We start from the raw sequence: 22,709 nt of genomic DNA, 5'->3' as shown, positions 1-22,709 counted from the left end.
TTTATTTTTTTAAATATTGAATGACCTTGCTACATTTACAAAGTCTGAAGATCTTGGCCCTTGGAGAGTTATTAAATAACTGACATTTTCTGCAGCAGGGTGCTAATCTAATGTCAGTTTGTATTAACGATGCATTCAGGAGGCAGAGGTAAAATGCAGGTTATGTCAGAATCTAGAGACAGTTGCTACCAGTCTGAACTGGTCCAGCAGCTAACATTTCCATAAATTAGGGAATTGTTTGCCTACAGAGCCGCTTATCTGTGGTCAGAGGACAACCTGGACACCAAAGCACAGGTTAGACTGTGCTGCTGCTGAGTTTTAGTTTTTTTTTTTCTTTCTTTCAGCATCTCTATTTCTGACACAGTCAGAGCCCCTTACTTCTGCATGCACACAAACACACCACCATCATTTTCTATTGCTCTCCTCTTGGCACAAATTCACCGCAAGCAGCTGTGACTGTCTGACAGCAAGCTGTGAATGATCTCACAGGCATATTTGCATCTAGACCCAATAACCGAATAACCCTGGCAGATGCCTTTCGGAGCTGCCAGCGGCGGGCGCGTAAGGGGTTCATGAGGGCTGCCGCGAAGCCGTGACATTCACGCGCCACCGGCGAAAATAAGTGCCGTTTTAAAGCCATTTAGTGTCATGATTGGGACTGTCCACCTCAATTAACCCCGGCGTGTGAGTCAGCGGCAAAAATGACGAGCTCTTCCCCATCAGGGCTGAAAAGGCTCTTCTATTTGTGGAGATTATTGTCATAAAAATCAGTGAGGGAGGGTCGGAGCGTGTTGGGAAAGTGTCTGTTTCCCCTGGCACACCTGCTTGCAGTTTGCATGTTGTCAAGTTGAGAGATGCTGTTTGTTGAATCCGGCCTCTCTAAGCAGACTTCCACACTCGGGAGGTTGCTTTTTCCCCCCACCTCTTTTTCTCATCATTGAGATTGTTTTGCAATCTTATAGCTGTCAGGAAGAAGTTGTGACATTTAAACTGAAGTCTAGTTTCCCGTTCACTACTGCTCTGTTGTCATGGCAGCAAACCAGCCAACTGGCATGTGTTAAATGGACTTTAGTTGACTGGGGAAGTTGGATGGCGAAATTGACCGTCAACTCAATAGCTCTGCGGTTTTTACAACCTTTGTTTATGCAGTTGGGTGTTTGTCCCCGGTTAAGGTGATGGAACATCCAGCAACTGTAAATAAATTAAAAAAATAGAGTGGGGGAACTACTTTGTGTGTTTGCGATTTATTTACTTTAATGGATGTTGGTGGTGGGGGGTCTCCAGAACTCTCACACCCTGACATCAGTCACTCATGTGAAGGTGTGCATGAAATGGCAGTCCTGCCTGCTCTAGCTCTGATCTCATGCCCAGACAGTGAACCACCTCTGGATCATCTACCTGTTTTCTATGTTGTTGCTCTATTGTTGTTTTTGAAGGTTGACATGAAAAGGTGATTGAGCCATGGTAGGGTGATTCAGAGACCTCGAGGTCTACAGAACTCTTATTAGCAGATGTTGGTGGAAATAAAAGTAAGGAGATAAAAATATTATGTCTGATTATCTTCAGGTTCAGTGCAAACGTGATGAAGACCTGTCCTAGACAAGAAGAGGTGTCAAGAAGCCCTTATGATGCACCTTAAAATTGCCATGCTTTTTTTTTGGATAAACTACTTTCCAGCAACATCTAATACCCTGTCTTTCTATAGTTTGTAATGATATTTTAGTACAGAAGCTCAGAGATTCACAGATTAAACAATAATTTGAAAACATGAGACCTTATGGAAGGGGGGAAAGCACTTGGCAAAGTCTTTTCTTCTATTTTTGACTTTGTCTCCTTCTACATCTGCACTGACGTGGCGGTATTGTCTGCGTGGTGACACCTATCATTCAGGAGAATACTGGAGCCGCTTCCAGTGCCTTAATGGCAAGCATAAATAGAAGTGGCTGTGTGACATACTGGGGCTTTCAAGACAAAGCCTTTGAGTGGTGCATTAAAATCATTTTGCTTCAGATTTTCATCTGACCACTTTAAGCTTGTGTTAATAATTAAATTAAACAATGAATTTTGCTGGACAAACCTCCCCCCAACACACACACTCCTCTGGGCCTAAGAGTCATTTTTGGGTATAACCTGTGGGGTTTCTCCAAACAGTGCCAGTAATAAATGTTTGCTGAGTCTCTGACGGTCAGCGCTGCTGCTGGAGTTGCGTCATTACACTGAAACATTTTGTTCCAGGATACATAAGACTTTTATTTATTTATTTATTTACTTAGATTTTTTTATAGCTCTTTTTGACTGTTTTCTTGGGTCGTTTTATTGGAGATAAGAGTTTAGTTCTGTCTCTAACAGTGCGGCAGTGCTAATCTAAAGCTGCTCTGTGGCCACACACGGATGCAGAGATTGACAACGTAGCGCCTTATTGGGTGTCTGCCCACATGGATGTGTTGACTCATGTTTGGAGGCTTGTGCAGTCTGTGCCATTGTAGGCAGCTGACCTGAGCATTGACTGGAAGTTTCTCCCTTTTATCCTATGATAGCAGTTCCAAAGGTTGCCCCGGCTTGCCAGAGTGGAAGGTACATGGTCGCCAAAAAATGACCATTTGGCCTGTATGCTCGTGCCGTCTTCCCCTCCTGCCCTGCCTGCTTTTGTCCCATCCTACATGCCTTTTTAGATTCTTGGTCAGCGTATCCTGTTATTGTGTCCATTTTCATGCCTTTCTGCTCAGTAGCAGTTAAGTTTATGGTAGCTTAATACAACATGCCACATGATTTTGTTATTTATTTATTTTTTAGCCGGCTGGCTGAGCTGCCGGCCCACATGTCCTTTTACATCATGTTGTGTCGAGCCATTTTTAGCCAAACCTTAAAACTGGGTTACGCTTACACGACAAATTGATGTGGCGCTAGAGCAGTCCTCTACACCAGTGCTTTGACTCGCTTTGTCTGGGCAACAGCGTTGTTTCTTCAGGTTTGTTTAGGAGGCAAACAAAGATCTTGTGGGCGCTGAGTTATTAAGCTCTGGTTTATGTGGTTTGTGTTTCCGCCTCCAGCGAGTTGGTGCTCATTCAAACTTTATGACTCCACATCAGACAGCAGCTCGCAGGTCACCTTGAGTGCTCTCTCATGTGTGCTGGAATATGTTTACAGGTGTGATTTTAAGATGTAATGCACTTATTTTAAATTAAAACCCTCTAAAAATGTGCATCTAATGTATAAAAATGTCTAAAATTCCACAAACTAATAATACAGTACTTTTAATAAACCCCTTAACTTAATTTTTAGACTTTAAGTTAGCTTGAAGTCTTAATTGATTTCCAATGCACCGTGGTTTACAGAGGCTGAGAATCTTACCATTGTAAACCTATGGGTCTAACTGTATACACATATAATTTCCTAATATAAATTGATGTATTTTAGCATAAACAGGCCTTTTAACTTGGAAATAACAAAACAATTAAATAAAATAATTATGGAAAGTTGTACAGAACAGAGCTGAGGGAGCTCTGCTGCAAATAATACAGCTTCAAGAAACAGGAAATAATCAAATCATCAGGTACCTGCAGAGCATGAGGCTTTTATCATTAGCCAATTCATAAGGTGTCTTCAAAACAGCGCAGCATTGCTGCCTTCTGCTCAAAACCCAAAGGATCTTACCAAACCTTCCTCTTGCCAAACAGGAAGTGGAGCATAAATTGCTCCGACTGTAACAGAGTTGGGTTGTGAACTCTGTATCATCAGTACCTGAATTATTTCAGGCCTTATCAGAGTCTCTGTTAGGACTAATTTCAGGGAGGGAGGGGTGTGTTTAATGAGGGTTTTTAGACACCAGCTAAAGCTGTTAAGATGGCCCATGTATGTAATTAGTTACTGTTTACCATTGTTTTTACACTTTTAGCCTGAAAGAGGTGGCAGAACTAAAGAGGTTTCACCTTCAAGATAAATTTAATGGATTTAACTCTACGGCCATGCAAAGTTCATTCAGAACTTTTCGAGCTAACGTGTTCACAGATAGAATGACACACGCCAACGGTGGCGGTAACAATAGTATTAGAGTAGTATTAGTATGGGAAAATATTTTGAGATTTCAGTAAGTTGCTTGATTCATAGAGTTTCAAAACTGTGGTAAAGCTGGGATCTTGTTTAAAAACTCGTAGCAGTTGAGGTCTTCACTGCAGTTTTGGACTTTGTAGAGAATCCAGTGGGCTGAGTGGGACCCTCCGTCAGAGGATACGCATAAGAGAGGGTTTGATGTCATGTCGGCTTCAAAGGACCAAAATGGTAGTCTACTGTTTTTTGATAGCCTGGTCAGCTATGGACCCATGCATGAAGGAGAGACTTTAAATGCAACACTCCCTCTTTTCTATATTGCTGCATCCCAGGGTGCACAGGAGCTGCTGGTGACTCAGCAGGTGTTGAAATAATATGAAAGGCAATGAGTGCTAATCAGTGAGTTGTAAAGGAACAGCCAGTCTTAAGTGTCTTATTGTGGAGAGGCAGTGCTATGTGGGCTTGCTCTAGAAGAAAAAACGACAGACTGCGGCGCACGCAGAGGTTGCGAGCACGTCTGGCTTGAAGCTTTGAAACTGTTTCTAAATACGTCGGCTAAATACACTTTATTTTTCCTCATGCGGGAGGGAGAAAAAATCAGTTTGAGTTTAGCGATCAGTATATTTGCTGTTTAATTTTAATTCCTCGCGTGGCGTGCCCTTCTTTGTCGCCCTGTCACTCCGTCCCCGTCTGGTCTTTACTCTTCTGTATTCTCATTACACAGAGTACACACACGGAGCAACTCGTTTCCATCCACTGAACCCCATCAAAGAAAGTATTCAGAGAATTGAAAAAAAGAAAGACTGGGGACATTAAAGGACACAGAAAGGCCAGTTTATTTCCTGCTATTTGCTTTTCATTGATTCCAGCCCTGATTAGACCCGCTGCTGGGTGTAGCTGGTGGTGGGTAAGTAGGGAGGGGGGCCTGCTTCTTAAGTGATTGTGAGGTGCGTCTAATGCTATCTAAACAGAGTGGGGAAAACCCCTCCCTGGCTGCAGAGCGGCGATAGGCTCAGTTTAGACTAGCAGCCAGGAAAACCGGCTTACTGCTGTCTGGATACGTCCATTTCGAGCCAAGCACAGGGGAGTGCACGTGATGTGAAGCGGGAGAGCAGGGAGTCTGTCGCAAACATGCTGCACAGTCAGTGAACTCGCACAATCAGGTAGTGATACTGAAGCACAGTCAACAGGAGCTTGCATTACCGATTGTGCTCACAGGAGAAGCCTTTTTAAAAAAAAAAATATTATAAAGAGTAATATTTAAATTAAGATTAAGTTATATGGCAAATATTTAATCAAAGCCTTAATTGGCTTTAAATTAGCAGGATGTATTTCACAACCTCATGTTATTGCAGGAAAATTCCCTTGTAGTTCATTTTCTTTTGCATTTTTCTCCCTCATCTCATTTTCTTGCTGTGAAACTAACCAGATTAAACTCATCGTCAGCTTTTTGACTATTCAGTTGCAAAAAAAAGGAAACAAGTTACCTGAGCACATGGACAAGTAGATGTCCTGTACCCAAAAGGATTAAACAATACATTTATATTAACAATGGACAAAATAACTCTGTATGATATTGAGTAGTGACAAACTGTTCTGTGGGACATTTTCATAGTTTCGTGCCCTAAAACATCATTGTTTTTATTGGATTCTTTATTTATTAAGCCAATACAAGGTGGAAAATGGACCCAACTCACCGAGCCCAAATATTTTTCAGGAAACTGTGAACTCCAAATTGGCTAAAAGTGGAGGAGATAAATGACTTTTACACTGGACATATGAAAACATCGATATTTAGCTGTGCTTTTTCTTAAAGATGTTGGGTGGTTCCAAACATCTCTAAAAATTCAACCAAGTCACAAAATGTTTCTCCAGCTGAGAAGCTCCAGCTCTACAGCCACATGAACAGTATGACTCGTCTGGGAGTTTAATAATGTCAGTGTTGTTTTACCTCAGACACACAGCTAGAATCTGCTCCGGGTCAATCGGCTCTCTGAAATTATTTCTCCACTTCCTCAGTTGTGGTCTCAACTCTACCAACAAGAGCTCAAACTGCTGTACTGACACCCTGAAATATGTACTAAAGTGGCTGTGATACAGCTTAAACTCCTCGATCGAGCCATGACAGTCTCCCTGCTGCCTTCTCGTGAGAATTAAATGCACCTAGAGCCTCAGCTTCTACCTTTTCTTTATTTAGAAACATCAGGACCAGCTTATCGTGGCTTGATGTCAACTTCACGGTTTGTTTTGTGTTTTTTAAACAACACGTTTTTTTGAGGATGAATTTTCTGCGAAACTGAACGCTTTCGCTGTGTGTATATAGGTTGCACAGCAAGTTCAGATTTTTCGCAATTCGTTCAGTGTGCAACAGCCTTAAGTATGACAAGTATTTCTATTAGATCAACTAAATGGCAGAATAAAAAGGTATTACCCACACATTGCTCATTATGTGGAACCTGTCACCTCTCCTCTGGAAATTCTCACAATGCAAAGAAAAGACCCGATCGTTTGGTTTAGCGATTTTTGGTGTGGTTTTTTTTTTTTTTTTTTTTTTTTTTAGGGAGCATTAAATGCGTGAGTTGGAGTTGAGCGTCCTGCTCAAGGGAAACCTTTGCCTGCACAAATCCAAAGCACTGTAGCATTCATGTTGAACGCTGACAGGTTTAGTGTGTTAGGTAATGGTAGCACATGGTTTGAAACGGGCTTTGTCTGCCTGTGCGTGTTGTTTGGGAACATTCAGTGCTTCTGTTCCCGTCCCGTTCTGATGTCAGGTTATTTTTAGCCTTGTTCTCTCAGGAGCCTTTGGCTGGGTTCAACTGCTTAGTTTTCCTTCCCTGCTCTACCTGTGTGCATGTACATCTATCCGCATGCCCGCCGTCGTTCGCTCTGTCGGCATCGCTCCTTTATTCCTGACACAAACCGGCAGACACCCCCTCCTCCCCAGACGGTTGTGCGCAGACGTTCTCTCAGAGATGTGCATGCACAGAGACTTCAAACCTATTTACTTGACAAGATTTCCCGAATCCCCCCCATGAAAACAGTGCAGCTGGAGAAAAGCAGGGAGTTTGTCTCAGTTGCTTTTTCAGTCTATCTTTCTCTGTGTGCCTGTGTGACAGGGGCACAAAGGAGAGGGGGAAACTGCTCTTATTTAAGACCTCAAGGGGAGAATTAAAGCTCCAGAACCACAGCTAGTCTATTAATAGACCGACTTCTGGTGGCACTCTGTCTTAGTTTCTACCCTTCACTTAATTTGCTACTCCTCTTCTGCCTTGCTACCTCTGCCCTATCTTGTCCATTTTACCTTGTCCTGTATTGATGTGAATCTCTTTGATTTTTCGTATTCAGAAACTATCGCCATTAAAACTTAGAATCATGTTTTAATGTCAATGTGTCAAACGTATGGTCTGCAGGCCAGAGGGGTCCAAACTGATCCATCTGCACCAGAGTGCATCACGAACGGTGTAAGAACATTTACTAGATCATTTAATGAGAGCGGATGTCCAAATTGTGGGTTTTAATCCTAGTCAGTCCTCCTTTCCGGCAAAGATATCGTCAGTGAGTCTGAGTCTTTCTTTGATTCACTGCCGATCGTAGGAAAACTGATATCCACTGTTAAAACTGCACTTAATATTCCTGGGAAGTCTCAGGCTGGGGACCCTTAGCCATCCAGAATTTACTTCCTTACACTGAAAGCAAAGGAAAAGAATTTGGAGGTGATTATTTATTGGGTACTTTTTGAAATCGTTTTATGGGCTCAACACACTTTAGATCAAACTGTGCTCCCACGTGGCCCATTAACTGAAATGAGTTTGACATCCGTGGTGTGAGATTTAACACACAGCTCTTAAAAATCTGGCCAGAAATCTCAGACGGTAGTGAAAAATTCTTCAGTTCAAGACACTGGGTTGTTCACTTCACAGCCACACAGCAAATATTTACTGTTGAGAAGCTGGAGAAAGAAACCATTTGGCATGTAGCTTCAAATATGTATGGGAATAGGAAAAATAATGACTGGAATTGGTTAAATCTTCACAAATCCCAGCCTGATCCTGATTTTTCTGTATTCAGTAAAAAGTGCTGTCAGGTAATTTTTTTTCCAGAAGGAACATTTTGAAACTTTCTGACTCTTTGTTCACTAGTTCTGTGTTTGGCTGGGGTCAGTGTTACTACTGGTAGCATGAGGCAATACTTGGACTCGAAGGAGATTGCACAGGTAGTCCAACTCTTCCAGGATGGAACATCAATATGTGCTATTGCAGGTGGGTTTGCAGTGTCTACCAGCACAGTCTCAAGTGCATAGAGGAGATTCCAGGAGACTCTAGGAGAGCAGATACTGGTCCTTAAACCATCAGCAGGACCAGTATCTGCTCCTATGTGCAGGGAGGAACAGGTTGAGCACCAGCAGGAGACTGGTGTGAATGTCTCTGACCAAACAATCAGAAATATATTTCACGTGGGTGGATAGAGAGCCCGATGTCTTCTACTGGGCCCCATGCTCACCACCCAGCACCGATTTGCCATAGAACAAGTAAAATTTTGGATAAATGGACTAACCTTAATATCAATGTTGGGTCTAAACTCAGACCCCGCTGTATCCAAGACTTATTCCCATGAAAGAAAAACAAGGCAACAGTGTTCGATCGATTTCTTGCGCAAGGGAGGCCCCCTCATCTGTGTCCAGCACGACAATGAACCCCGATGATGGCCTCCTCTCGCTGCCTTTTATTGACAAACTTCAAACAATAGTTTACAAAACACCTCCCCTTGCAACCCCCCTTTGGTTACAAAGACAAGGCACTGTATGTAAGTGTGTGTGTGTGGGTGTTATGTGAGAATGTATGTGTGTGTGTGTGTGTGTGTGTGTGTGTGTGTGTGTGTGTGTGTGTGTGTGTGTGTGTGTGTGTGTGTGTGTGTGTGTGTGTGTGTGTGTGTGTGTGTGTGTTTGATCAAAGGGTCATAAAACCTAAAAGCAGGAACAACATCCTTGGTCATAAAGAGGGTAGTCTTCCCCCACACCCAATGTATGGTTTACCAAAGATAACACAGTGAAACCATACAAAGGGTAGGAAGCTCTACCAAACATCAAACAGATCTTCAAGTTAGGATGTATCTACAATAAAACCTCCCCCAGCACAGAGTGGTTGGAGAGGTGGTCAGGATCAAAGGAATGGCTTTGATCCTACTGCTTAAACTAAGACTGTACAAATTTAAGAAACACAATGGCAACATTCAACAATTAGACTTAACATTTCCCTCCTTTTTGTCATTGTTCTTAAATTTCAACTTATGCACCCTTTGTTTAGACAGTGTCAGTGTAGATTTCATTCATGCACAGTAAACTACATCCTATACATAAGCAAATCAGTATCAACAGTTCAAAAACAGGAATTAATATTTTCAAAAGAAGATGCCACCAAGGACCAGACAGTAACCAAGCTATCCAGCCTTGTGGCGGATCTACTCCTGTCGTGCAATTCATTATGTATTTCTTCAAGTACACAACTGAATGTCAAAGGTCAAACAAGAAGAATCATCATTCTCAAAAATCATATGTCTCTACAATCCAACTGTATACAGACATAGGTATTTAAACGCATCAGTTGACTTTATTGTTTGTCCATATGGCTCTCAGCTAACTTCAAAGCTGCAGCCTGGTCAACACCCTTCTTTATGACTCCTATCAACCCCCCAAATCTTCTCACTGTAGGCATCCTGTGGGGGTTAGAGTCAACTGGTGAATTATCTGCATTTACAACTCTTCTCCTGTCCTGTTGTCACCACAGAAAAAGCTTTGTAAAGGAAATTGGATCAAGCTGTTTTGATCTTCTTGGCTCAAAACCTCAAGTGTTCATGATGTAAATGTAGACAAAAGGCTTCTCTGTTTACATCCTTCTTGCAAAAGACAAAAGAATAAGTGATGTTACCATGTTCCATGGTTAATCTCCAACTTGGGCTAATCCATTGTCCTTCGTACACATAGGCAATTGGCCTGTTTCCAGTTCGTTTAACTGTATAATGTCCTGCAACAAGTCATATTCTTTGAGTCAGACGAGCAGGTCTGTCTCACCAGAGCAGTTCACCTTCCCAGCTACTGGTGAATCAACCTTCCATTCAGGTTCAGAGCAGTTGAAAAGTTGGCAGTGTTCCTGGATGTGTTGCTAAAGCAACCAAACAAACTGTCTCGCTCCAAGTGATGCTATCCGGTTGTGTTCTTAAACTGCCACCAGTAGTTGGTTGAAAACCCATGCGGGTACTGGGTGTGATTTGCTCTGTCCCAATGCGCTCCTGTCATCCCACTCAGGGTCCACAGGCACAAGAAGATGCACAGCACATTCCCAGCCATTCTGATGAGTACCTGTGGCTCAGTTGGTTTCTTCACCGGATTGAGACGAGGGGCCCTGGAGGCTTTCCCCCCCCTTTGTTCCCGGTCTTCCTGCCACTTACTCCGAGCTGGCCTGGATGTGTGTCACCTTCTTGCAGTGCGCTTGATGTATCCAAGTGTTCCTTCCAGCAATCTTCACTGCTGTGGTCGTCGTCAGCAGCATCCGATATGGACCTTCCCACCATGGACTGGACCAGCACTTCCTCTCCATGGCCTTATCATCATCCAATCTCCAGACTTCAGGCTCTGCTCCTGCGAAGAAACAGAATCATCTGGCAGATCATTTGTTCTCATGACTACTTTACTTTTAAACATTTTCAAGCATCTAATCTGCTAATATGCTCTCTCTTCTGCTTTTCTATCATCACTACAGAAGACTGGAACTCTAAATGCTCTAACATGTGTAATCTCAAAGAGTCAGACCATTCTCTGTTGGAGTAATCCTCATGTACTTATTCTATACAGTCTAACCATGTCCTGCCTGTCTTCCTAAATCTTAACTTTACTGTCTGCAAAAGTTTTTTTTTTAAAGTATTTAATAATCCTAGAGTGAGTATAACGACTGCTCATCTCCCTCCTGTTTGAGACATGGCATAGCCAATGGCTCAAAATAGCAGCAGTCTTATACAAATTATTAGGCAGTACTGGTTTATCACACAGATAAAAAAATCATCCTGCAAGCTTGCTCCCTCTGTAAGTCACAACTATTGTCCTGCAGTAGGTGAGTGGGCCTGCATGTCTGCTAATGCTGTACTGATAAAAGGTTAACACCATGTTTAACTAAAGCTGCCTCTTTTGCGATCTTATCTGCAAAAACTTCCCCTAATGCAACCGGATCTTTCCCTCACATGTGTGCTGCACATTTACAAACGGCAATTCCACTGGTTAATAACGCTGCATCCAGCAGAATTTGCAAGAGTTTGGTGTGTTCTGCAGGTTTCCCTGTAGAGGTTGTCACACCTCGTCTCACTCACTGCACTACAAAGAAATGTACAGTAGCAAATGTATACTACCTATCAGTGTATATTGTCTCTCTACAGCTTTACACGCTTCCGTTAAAGCTAGCATCTCTGCTGCTCAAGCAAATATGAAACATGCTAGTTGTCCTACATAGATAACTCTCTCTCACTGTCAGCTACAGTAAAACGTGTTCTAGTCTGTCCCTCTGCTGTTGTAAAACTCAAATCATCAACAAACCAAACCTTTCCCTCAACGAGTGGCACATCTATTAAGTCATCCCTCAGCTTACACGTCTTCTCCTCGCGCTCTCTACACTCATGAGAAGTGCCCTCCTCCGTTGGCAAAAAGGGTTGGACAGATTCAGAATTCTGCACCACTTTATGGTAGTATGTGTGGTTGTGAGAGTAACAGTAACATTAAAGACAAGTGTCTTGTAGGTGACAGAAATGTAAGTTTAGTCTGCAGTAGTAGACATCTACCTCGTGTGGAACTAACAATTGCAAAAGGTGAAATAAACTATTGAAACATTGTACAGCTTAAGCTGCTGCACATACTGATCTCACGCATGGAGGTAAAGCACGAGCAACTAGAGCTAATCTTTTAGGATAGTAAGTTACTGGCTTCACTTGTGGAAAAAGTGCTGTTAGTTATTTTACAGTCACCTGGCATTTGTGCTGTTCACAGAACCACAAGTCCATCGCTGGACCTCCTCTGCGCTGTCACTTTTTGGAGCTTGGCACGCTCCCTCAGGTTCCATTTTCCAACGCTGAAAGTCTCCTTGTGACAATCCTTTGGAAGCCCAGTAGCACAGCTCTCTGTGCTGAAGGTGATCTCCGATCCTCCTGAAGACTCCCTCCAGGCCTCAGCTTCCATCTTGTGGACGATCCTCTCAGTCTCTCCTTCTCATCATGGCACCTCACGACATCTACAAATTGGAAAAAATGACACTCCTCTCGCCACACGGCTTTCGCCATGTGTCAACTCCCCAATGAGACATGTACAAGAGTGTTGCACAGTCTCCCTAAAACAATCTCCAGGGTTTGTCCCTTGGAGCAGCTTCACTCCAAGCTGTAACCCTGTGTAAGAACATTAATCAGCACTTAAATGTTCAGCTTGTTTAACTCCCAGCTCCTGTATCACAGAAGACAAAGTCTTAAATTTAAACAACTTCACATTTGCAACCAACTGTAGATCATAAGAGTAATAAAGTATTCAGCATCACAGAGACAAGTATCATTGCAGGTTTATTCTAAACTCATTAATCTCCTACGTTTTCCCATAATTTATTCCAAATTATTTAACATCTCAATGTTATTCCACATTGTAATCAGTGAACTTCACTTATAGGCCATCAAAGCCTCATCTGAACATGGATGCACCACTTGCATAGGTTTAATACTTGTAAATAAACAGCTAATCACACAAATCACTGCAACAATAATAGAAAACATTGTTTAATATTAATTCTGGACCCCACCTCTTGACGCATGGACACTTCTCATGCGTCAACTCACCAAACCTGGATCCCTGTCTTAAAAACTGGCTCCACCAGGAGCCTGCATACTCACCATCATGGCCTGGAAAACAAGATCTGGAAGTAAAATCAAACTTCACACTTATAAACAAGTATATCACAAGGGTAACAAGCATTCAGCATCAGCAAGACAAGTGTCATGTGCAGGTTTTCTCAAATCATTAAATCACTATTGTTACCATAATTCGCCTCAAACATGGATCATCCCATGTGCTCAGTTAACATTAATGTAATCGGTGACTTCTCTTAAGCAAAGTCACTCCACTCATATATTTATTATGGGTCCAAAAGTGGCCAGCAAATGAGCCCATAATAAACTATTCCATAAATATCGTAATCTCTTATTTGTTTTATTCATGTCACTTGTCCGCTTCTGCTGAATGCTACATGCACTCTTAAAGAAAACAAAACCTGTAATAAAGAAACAAACATCCACCAGTTGTTCTGCTAAAAACCACATCATCAAATCACATGAAAAACTGCAATGCTGTAAGAAAAAATGCAAATGTTAGCGCTGCGCAGGTGTGTACACACTTTCTCACAGTAACTTCTGTGAGTACCACAAGCCCATGAATAACACACCTCTGATAGATTCACAAACATAAAAATGGCATTTAAAAGGTTAAACCATCACGCAACCTCAGATGTTGCTATCATCTTTCTGCTCCTGTAACAGAGACACACACAGAGATACATCCACACCTTTGTCAAGTGGGGGTTGACTTCACACAATGGTGTTAAGTCAGTCAGTCAGTTCCCGATTTATTTTAAAATTCTTACTCATTCACTCAGTGATTCCTTCTTTTGCTAATTGTGGAAATTATCGTCGCATTCGTTTCCACGCTCAGCAAAACAACGTCATTTCAAAAAGAAAAATAATTTAGACTGGATTTCCTCGTTGAATCCTTTTGGACAGGAATTTGTTTCCTGATTGTCCCAAATAAGAGCCCATTTTAATTTTGGGGAAGCTCACTTTGCAACAGTTTTCTCGACGACGCTTCGATTCTAATCGTGCAGATCTGCTCAACAGAGATCATCAAACAAAACTTTCAGTGCACCATGAAAGTAACAAAATAAAAGAAAGAAAATAAAAGAAATCAAAGAAAATAAAGGAAAGATAGGCCTTGTTTAAATCATGACACGTGTTCTTCATGCCAGGGGGATAAATCGTAACAAAAGACAAATCAAACAGCCAGTTTAATCTCAAACATTCATCCAATCAGCCATACACACAACATACAGCATAACCCTGTTGTCTTAGCACATAATAAGTTTTAGTTCTCATGTAACTAAATGTGTGCCATGGTAAAACTTCTTCACACACCAGAAACTCACAATCAGCTCACTCAACTCACTCATTTAAGACCTCTCATCAGCATTCTGTTTCCTCCTCTATGATGCAACCATCTGTCCTCCTATAATATTCAGTCCACTAGTCTATGTATCACTTTCATCTTACTAGTGACTTGGACAAGATGACAAACAGAATCTCATGCTTAAGATGCTGTCTGGTCTCATGAGTATCATTGTATGTGTATATGCATGTAGGGTTAGTATGGTTAATGCATTTTCAGTATGTTTTTGTGTTCATCTCTCACCACACTTCCATTATTCTCATCACTGCTTAAAACAACACACATCTCTCTGTTTTTTTTCTTTAACTGTACTTTTCTCCAAAACAGAAAATAGCATTACAGCTGTTTCAGACTGAGAAACACCAAACACTCTTCGTGCTATCATTCATCCACACAACTATTTTATTTCTTTTTGTCCACTGGGCAGGTGACATGCAGAATCACGTCTGCCCCAGCTGGATACCTTTCACACACACCATGACGTCAGACACTCTCACACTCATGGAATTGATCAGGAGAAAAACTTTCTTCATCTTCACACTCTGTTACAGAAACACCATATGTTTTTTTTTTTTTTTTTGTTTTTTGTTTTTGTGTTGTGTCAGGGATGGATATGTAGTTGTAACGTTTGTGTTCACTAACTTTACTTTCTGTTTCCTACCCTGCCAAGTCTGTCTTGGACTCAATGCTGCTCCTAATATGCCTTTAATCTCTCCTCCACTTCTGCCTCTGCTCTCTCACGCTCTTCTCTGACTCTACTTTCTGCTAACATTCTTGCTCTTCCTAATGCTTTTCTATGGTGTTGTTCTAGAGTAGTTGCAGTGGATTGAGCTGTAGTTTCATCCTCAGGTTTCACAACTACTTCTTGCAATATTGCTCTTTTAACATTCTGTGCTTCTCTCCTCTTCTGAGCCTGCTCCAGCCACAACTTAGCAACTGCTAACTGCAATTCCTTCCTCTGCTTCGCTTTACCTGTTTTACCTGCTACACTTACAGCTATTCTTTCTACCAGCATTTTACACTGAACTTCCACTAATGTCCCTTCAAATCCACATTTCTTATACCAACAACCTACATACTGCGTGCTGCCTGGTAAAACTTTCTGCATAAATTTTACATCTCCTTCTAAGGCAGACTTACACATTTTATTCTCCATTACAAGACAACAATCAGCCACACTCACGCAGACCACGTCTGGCCCGCACACACACAACATAGGCCTATCGCTTGCGTCTGCACGCACAGCTAGCGCTCTCTGTTGAAAACTCTCAAACGCCCCATATGGCGGAGAATTCAACCTTCGGACACTCTCCAACGCCCCAAATGGCGGAGATTCCGGACTCTGAACCTAGGTTCTCTCCACGCCCCAAATGGCGGAGAACTCTCTACGCCCCAAACGGCGGAGAAGCCTGCGTCTCTCTCACGCGGCTAGCGCGCTCCCGGACTCACGTTTAACGCACAGCCCGTAGCCGCTCTCTATTGTTTTGGGTCCACGTGCGCTCTCGTGACCAGCGCTCCCCGGGACTCAAACGTTTCACGCAGAATCACGGTGACGCGTATCTAGGATCCCACATTCATTCACACGGTTATAGAGATGCTCTCTAAGGCCTTCTGTACTCACTGTTTGTTTACGTTCATGGGAAGAGTCTCTGGATCCCGTCAATCGTCATCCATCCCGAGGGGAGGTCAGGCGCAAACTTCCCGGCCTGGTGGCAAGCCAAAAACACCAGGGCTTTACGTCAATCATCCCAGACGTTGCGGTGGCGTCCTCTCCCTCTCCTCGGTGGATGCAATGTGTTAGGCTCCGGCTCCGAAGGACCAAAAAATGTTGGGTCTAAACTCAGACCCCGCTGTATCCAAGACTTATTCCCATGAAAGAAAAACAAGGCAACAGTGTTCGATCGATTTCTTGCGCAAGGGAGGCCCCCTCATCTGTGTCCAGCACGACAATGAACCCCGATGATGGCCTCCTCTCGCTGCCTTTTATTGACAAACTTCAAACAATAGTTTACAAAACACCTCCCCTTGCAACCCCCCTTTGGTTACAAAGACAAGGCACTGTATGTAAGTGTGTGTGTGTGGGTGTTATGTGAGAATGTATGTGTGTGTGTGTGTGTGTGTGTGTGTGTGTGTGTGTGTGTGTGTGTGTGTGTGTGTGTGTGTGTGTGTGTGTGTGTGTGTGTGTGTGTGTGTGTGTGTGTGTGTTTGATCAAAGGGTCATAAAACCTAAAAGCAGGAACAACATCCTTGGTCATAAAGAGGGTAGTCTTCCCCCACACCCAATGTATGGTTTACCAAAGATAACACAGTGAAACCATACAAAGGGTAGGAAGCTCTACCAAACATCAAACAGATCTTCAAGTTAGGATGTATCTACAATAAAACCTCCCCCAGCACAGAGTGGCTGGAGAGGTGGTCAGGATCAAAGGAATGGCTTTGATCCTACTGCTTAAACTAAGACTGTACAAATTTAAGAAACACAATGGCAACATTCAACAATTAGACTTAACAATCAATTTTTCACTTTAATTTTCAAAGTGTTTTTAAATTCAGCTGTATGTAGTTTGATCCTTTTCATTTCCCTCGAACAATGTGGCAGTTCGCTCCTAACACATCTAACACAGTGCTCAGTCCATATGAGCAGAGATATCCAGCACTGAGGTCTGATGTGTTGTCTAAATGTTTGTTTTTTCTTAGGTGTAAAATTTCAAACTGTTTTCTTGTTCGGTCAAACAGTTGCACACTCATCGCAATACTTGTTGTACCAGTAGATAGAGGTGCAGAATTAGGACGTCACGTGTCCCTTGTGTCTTCATGAGTTGCTTAGCTCACTAAAAGAAAAGTTGTTTAAACAGCAATAAGACATACAGCACCTGATAAGCTTTAGTCTTGCTGCCTCTGTTTCTGATTTGCATGAGACATTACACAGAGGAGAGGGGCGGGGGCGGCTCTCACATGCTGCAGCACACCACGGACTCTGCTCTTAATGATAACAGAGGAAAGCTAAACATTTAAAAGAATTCACAAGTTGATACCGACAGCAGTCGATCCCGCAAGTGCATCAAGTCCCTTGTACTGCATGTTTAAAGAGGATTCATTGATGTAGTCAGGTTGTTTTTAGCTCCTGTTCTCTTTAATCTTGGTGACATTAAAAGTATCATATGTTTGAACATCAGGCAGAATTTCTCTTCTGTCCAAATTTTAAAGTAAATTTTAAGACGTCATATCATTTTAACATAGTGTAAACCGAACTGAAGTCTCCTGACATTTTCTGCATCTCTAATGCAGCTGTGCGAGAATAAAAAGGGACGTGATGCTCGTAAACAGAAGCCGATAACTACCATGAACAGTAATTTTTGTGCTGCTGTACGCGCACACTGAGTCACATCACTGTTTTATTCTCTTACGGCGAAAACATAAATGCAGATCAATGGTGTAACATCTGCTGCTTGATTGGCTACATTGCCCGTAAAGTGATCAGTCATAGAAAGAATTGAAAGCGACAGAGAGCCTCTGGTGATAAAGGAGAAGCTTTGTTTCCTCCGTCGACAGTACAAGACAACATTGTCATTTTCACACTGAACCACTCTTCAGAGCGTTTACAAAAAGCCTTCTTCGAGGTTTTAAAAAATGCTGTCTTAGTATGACTATAAATCTGGAAAGGAAAGTGATGTGTTTTCAAATTTAGCAGGCTTACAATTCTTCACACCTCTCTTTTTTCCTTTTCCTCCTCCTATCAGGGGGGATTTGAGAGGGAAGAGAGGTGGAGGGAGGGGTGGACGGGGAATCTTCTTTTGAGGCAACACCTCTCGACAGTCCCTAACACAAAGACAGACAGAGGGGAGAAGGAGATTACAAGTACATGCCAGACAAGGTGCGGATTCTGCTGAGTGTTAATCTGTAACAGATTGGGGGCTGCACTCCTCCCGGTGCCTTCAGTGTCGGGCTTTTCATATGCATGGTTTCTGCTAATGTGCATGTCCTTCTCTTACTCGGTACCGGCGCAGGTCCGGCAAGGTCATTCGGCTCTTTGGCAGTGCTCCTGTTTTTAGTTAGCCGTGGTATTAAACCTCAGTAATCTCAGTTCCCTGTGGATTGACTAGAACTGAGGGGTTGGGAGGATTGTTCTTGAACCTCATGGCTAATTCTCAGGCCTTCAGGTTCAGCTTATATACTGGTCCTTGAGAAAATAGTGAATTTGTACTGATGGCAGAAGAGGTGATGCTCTGTCATGTAGTTGACAGAGTTGGGCAGGTTTTTCCATAGTCCAGATGTCCGATTATCCCACAAGATCATCAAAAGCAAGGAAAAATGTTTTTTACTTTCATTGGGAAGCTACTGGCGACCGCTCATACAATCCTTGATCCTTGAGGTTGTCATCATAAAGGAATTCAAAATGTTGTTAAGTCTAATGACAGGACAGAAAGGTAAAGGTCCATCCATTTCATTACCATTTATACAGTTCAGCAGGGGTGCTGTATCCTAACCTATGTTTCTGCACAAAGCTGGCCAGTGGATTTGAACCCAGGAACTTCATGCCCTGAGGCAGTGGTACCAAACTCTACACCACTATTCTACCGAAAAAAGCAAGCTGTTTTATCATTTCTGAGTTTTAATTTGGCTATTCACAGAGAGACCATCTCCAGCCTGATTAGAGCTAGTGTCTCTAACAGCGGATCAGGAAGTGGACTATTAAACTCATCTCCAATTCATTATTTTTATTTTTGGACTCCTCAGAAAACCGAGCCTTAATGACGAAAAAGCATTTTTAAAAGCACTCGTAGGCAGAGAAGTGGATTAAAGTTTGTGATAAAAGAAGCTGGGTGGATGTGCATAACTAGACCCGGGAGTAGGAAAACGCACGGAAAGCTGCATATGGAGCAGTGTGAAGCTGTAGCTTTGGACTTAATTGGACATACAGTGACCTTTTTATTATTTTAAATTATGCCCATGTTTGTTGTGACTATCCACCACTATAACTGTGGGTGTATCTATTTATACTATGGGAAAATAAGCGTTCACTTTAGAGTGATATTCTGCCTACAGAATACTTTGGCATTGAGAAACTAAGTAAAGCAAATAACAGTTGCTGTAGCAACTTCCGGGACTGAAGACTGGTAGCACGGCATTGTTTTTTCTGGTTACACAGGCAGTCATGTGTCCCATCTAAGTAATTTAATATAGCTATGTGTGAACTTACTCGCCTTTTCTTCATAACAATCGGAGCCAAATGCTTAAAATCTCCTCTGTGGATTTGTCCAGATAGATCCTCCTCTGGAATTCCAGCTATGTGAACCTGACCTGCCCTCTGAGGTCTCTGAAGGGTCTTGAATGTGGAGAGACCGAGTGTGTCAGGCATACAGAGCAAGGCGCTGATGTCCCATCGTGTCCGACAGATGCGTACAAAATGTCAGAACAGGGTCGAGAAGCTGGATGTAGAATGTGTTTGACGCATTTGCTTTAAAAAGGCCAGGAAATGGCAAAATACCAGATATCATCCCGGGGTTCCCATGCTGTGCTAGTGATGGTAATATACCAGCACCACTCTCAGGATTTAGTTATTTTTGCAGAAACATAAATGTATAACTTGTTGTACAAATAAAACTTTACAGATCAGGTACACTAAATTAAAACTGGACCACCAACCTTCTTAGAACCAGAGCTGTTGAACGGAAGGAATCGCGTTTTGTTTTAAATGAACGTTATCAACATATGCTAATCCTGCTATCGAGTTATAGCAGCACAGAAGTTTGAAAGTTTGAGATGCATTTTTAAAAGGTAGGAACAAGTCGGATGTTACCAGAATGCATTTCAACTGCTCACTAAGCACTTGCGGGAATTATTTGAAGCCTACGTGAAGCTTGTGACTGAATTCTGAACCCCCGCTGACACGACTCTGACACACTCAAGGACTTTGCGTCCAACTAGGGAAAAGTCGATGATTACCTGATGATTACAACAAATATTTTCACATTCTTCAACCAATTGCGAGTAGTTGCAGCAACAAACTGATTGCTCAGCGGTGTGATTGCTTTTGATTGGAAAACACAGGTCACCTGGTGAGATGCAACTTGTCTCCAAACAATCACAGATGAACTGTCACAGATTGGTACTGCAAAAACACCTGCCGTCAAATTTATAAACGCAGACAGCAGCGATCGGTCTGCATCTTTGGCTTAGTAAACTTGACGCAGCTCACTGTATTTTGTATTGTGGTTATATTACTATATAAGGCAACGTTGCTGAGTACTTGTCATTTTGCAGCTAAATGTCCAACATCAGTTTCTGATGTATTTTTTAAAATACCTGGATGAATATAGTTTTACATACAGAACTTACACTGTTCACAAGTGCTGACTGTGTCCTCACCACTTGTGTCTATACCATAGTCAAGTTTGTTCCATACTCTTGTGAGCATGTCTGGCAACCATGTAAAACTGTGAACTTACTTGTGAACTACTGTGGAATTAAAGCACTTTCTGATATTCATTGTATTTAGAATTGGGGGGGAAAGAACCTCGTAAAACAACAATACTGGTTGTAAAGTAAATGGTTAAAATTAACATTAAAAAATGCTCTTATGACTTGTTAATAGTTGGGAAAAACTTAAAGTCAAGCTGTTGATGGAGCTTCAAACTGGGCCCTCGAGGTCTGAATCTCTAAGTTGCGTGATTGAGTTGTGGTATTTCATGGCAGAATTGCGGATTTGCATCCTAAATGGAGAAAATATTGCTAAACCTGCTCCTCCTGTCCTTTCTTTTGCTTTATTTTTATCTCACAAAAAAGTATTAGCACAACATAAAAATCTGAGAGAGTGTGCTTTCCTTTTGGGACAAGATCCACCATACAGTCAATAGCAATGGTCGTTTTTATCAATAGTAATAATGACTTTTTTGTGGTTTGAACTGCAGAAGCGGCTGAAGTTGATGCTTGTCGATTATTGGGATTCTTTAGCCATTTTCTGCCACCATTGTGTCACCTTATAGAGCGGCAGCTGGTCCCGGAGCGGCTGCAATGGATTAAATAAAGAAGATGAAGAGCAGAGGGAGTGAAAGAGGAGGCTTAAAGTGACACCCAGAGAGGCAGGCACCGGCGGTTAATTAGTGAACCTGTTGTAATAGTTTGTGTGCAGATCAGACAATATGAAGGAGGAGATGAAATGTGAGTTTGTGTGCCTGTGCGCACGTGTGTGTGTGTGTGCCTCTCCCCCATGTGCAGCAGCTGGATGGTGTGGGGACTTAAAGGTGGATGAAGTGATGAGAGGAGAGCGAATAGAGAAGGTAGCCAGGTGGGCCAGATGTAGACTTTATCTCCTCCCCCTCCCTTGCCCTTCTTCTACCTCCTGCTTGATTTAACACTCACATAGGCAGAAGAAGCTGTTCACTGGAAAAAGAAAAAACGTCTAACACAAGTGCCTCACAGAATATAGATAACTTTCTGTTGGTTTATCGCTCACAAGCACGCGCCACCCCCTATCAGATGTCGAGCCTGGCTCCTCCAGGTCCTCGCGCCGGTCCCTCGGTACCAGGAAGTCTCCGGTCGGGTGTGGTTTAATCAAAGGCCTCAGAGGTCAACAGGCAACTGGCAACAATGGATCTCAGTGAGATCAGGGAGGAACACAGAAGGTCACTGTTGGTGATGAGATCACATCTACTCAGCACTCATTCCTCCCACATGTGTAAATGTGCGAGTTTGTTAGTCGCACTAATTAGTATAAAGCTACAAAAGTCCTCTGGGGATGGCAGGGTATCAGACAACAACTTAAAATAAGTCTGTCTGTTTTTTCTTATAATCCTGTATTATCAGAATAAAGAGTGTTTTAGTCAGATTTAAAAAAAAATCTATTTATTTCTATTTATTACTTTGTGTCTGAGGTGCAGCTACCATCAGGTTATCACAGATGTCTTCCTTCTTTTTCTGTGTGTCAGCTTCAAAATTAGACTGGGCATTCATTCCTCACACAAATTGTTTGGAGCTGAGAGTCGCTTCCTCTTCCTGTCAGTTAATTAGGGCTGCAACAGATGACTGCTTTCTTCATTAATGCAATAAAATGGTAACTTTTACAGCACTGAAAAGCATGTTTACAGGCTGGTACAAAAAATGCCTTATGATTAAGTTCCCCTTTTTATATCAACTCTAAGCAGGGTAAATAATTTATTATTGCAGTTAGGGGCGTGGCTGTGTTGATTGACACGTGTCCTTACAGGCCTCACCACTGCTCAAGTGGACCTTTTCACTGTGTTTGGGCTGTTTTGTGTCTTTTTGGGGATTTTTTTTTTTTTTTCTTTTTTCTTCATAGAATTATTTGAGAAATATTATAGCTTGCTTGAAAGGTTCAGAAGGAGCCTTTGGGGGCTTACTAGTATGATTCATATCCATGTACTTAAGGCATATAACTGTTTTGGCCTTTTGATGGGCAAAGCTTTATTTT

General features: G+C 42.3%; 1 protein-coding gene and 1 long non-coding RNA gene across 7 annotated transcripts in view; one reads left to right on the top strand and one right to left on the bottom strand.

Moving 5' to 3' along the window:
- Nucleotides 1-22,709, top strand: part of LOC113019101 (phosphatidylinositol-binding clathrin assembly protein) — a 112,010-nt gene that overhangs the window by 8,090 nt on the left and 81,211 nt on the right. The gene's annotated exons all lie outside the window — the stretch shown is intronic.
- Nucleotides 10,948-16,291, bottom strand: LOC113019102 (uncharacterized). Its single transcript, XR_003271939.1, has 2 exons — nt 15,900-16,291; nt 10,948-12,314 (listed from the first exon to the last, which is right to left on the bottom strand). It is a non-coding gene; the product is annotated as an uncharacterized LOC113019102 (long non-coding RNA).

The sequence above is a fragment of the Astatotilapia calliptera genome, chromosome 3 (assembly GCF_900246225.1).
Source record: "Astatotilapia calliptera chromosome 3, fAstCal1.2, whole genome shotgun sequence".
Classification (NCBI taxonomy): domain Eukaryota; kingdom Metazoa; phylum Chordata; class Actinopteri; order Cichliformes; family Cichlidae; genus Astatotilapia; species Astatotilapia calliptera.
This window is presented reverse-complemented; position numbering and strand designations above follow the sequence as displayed.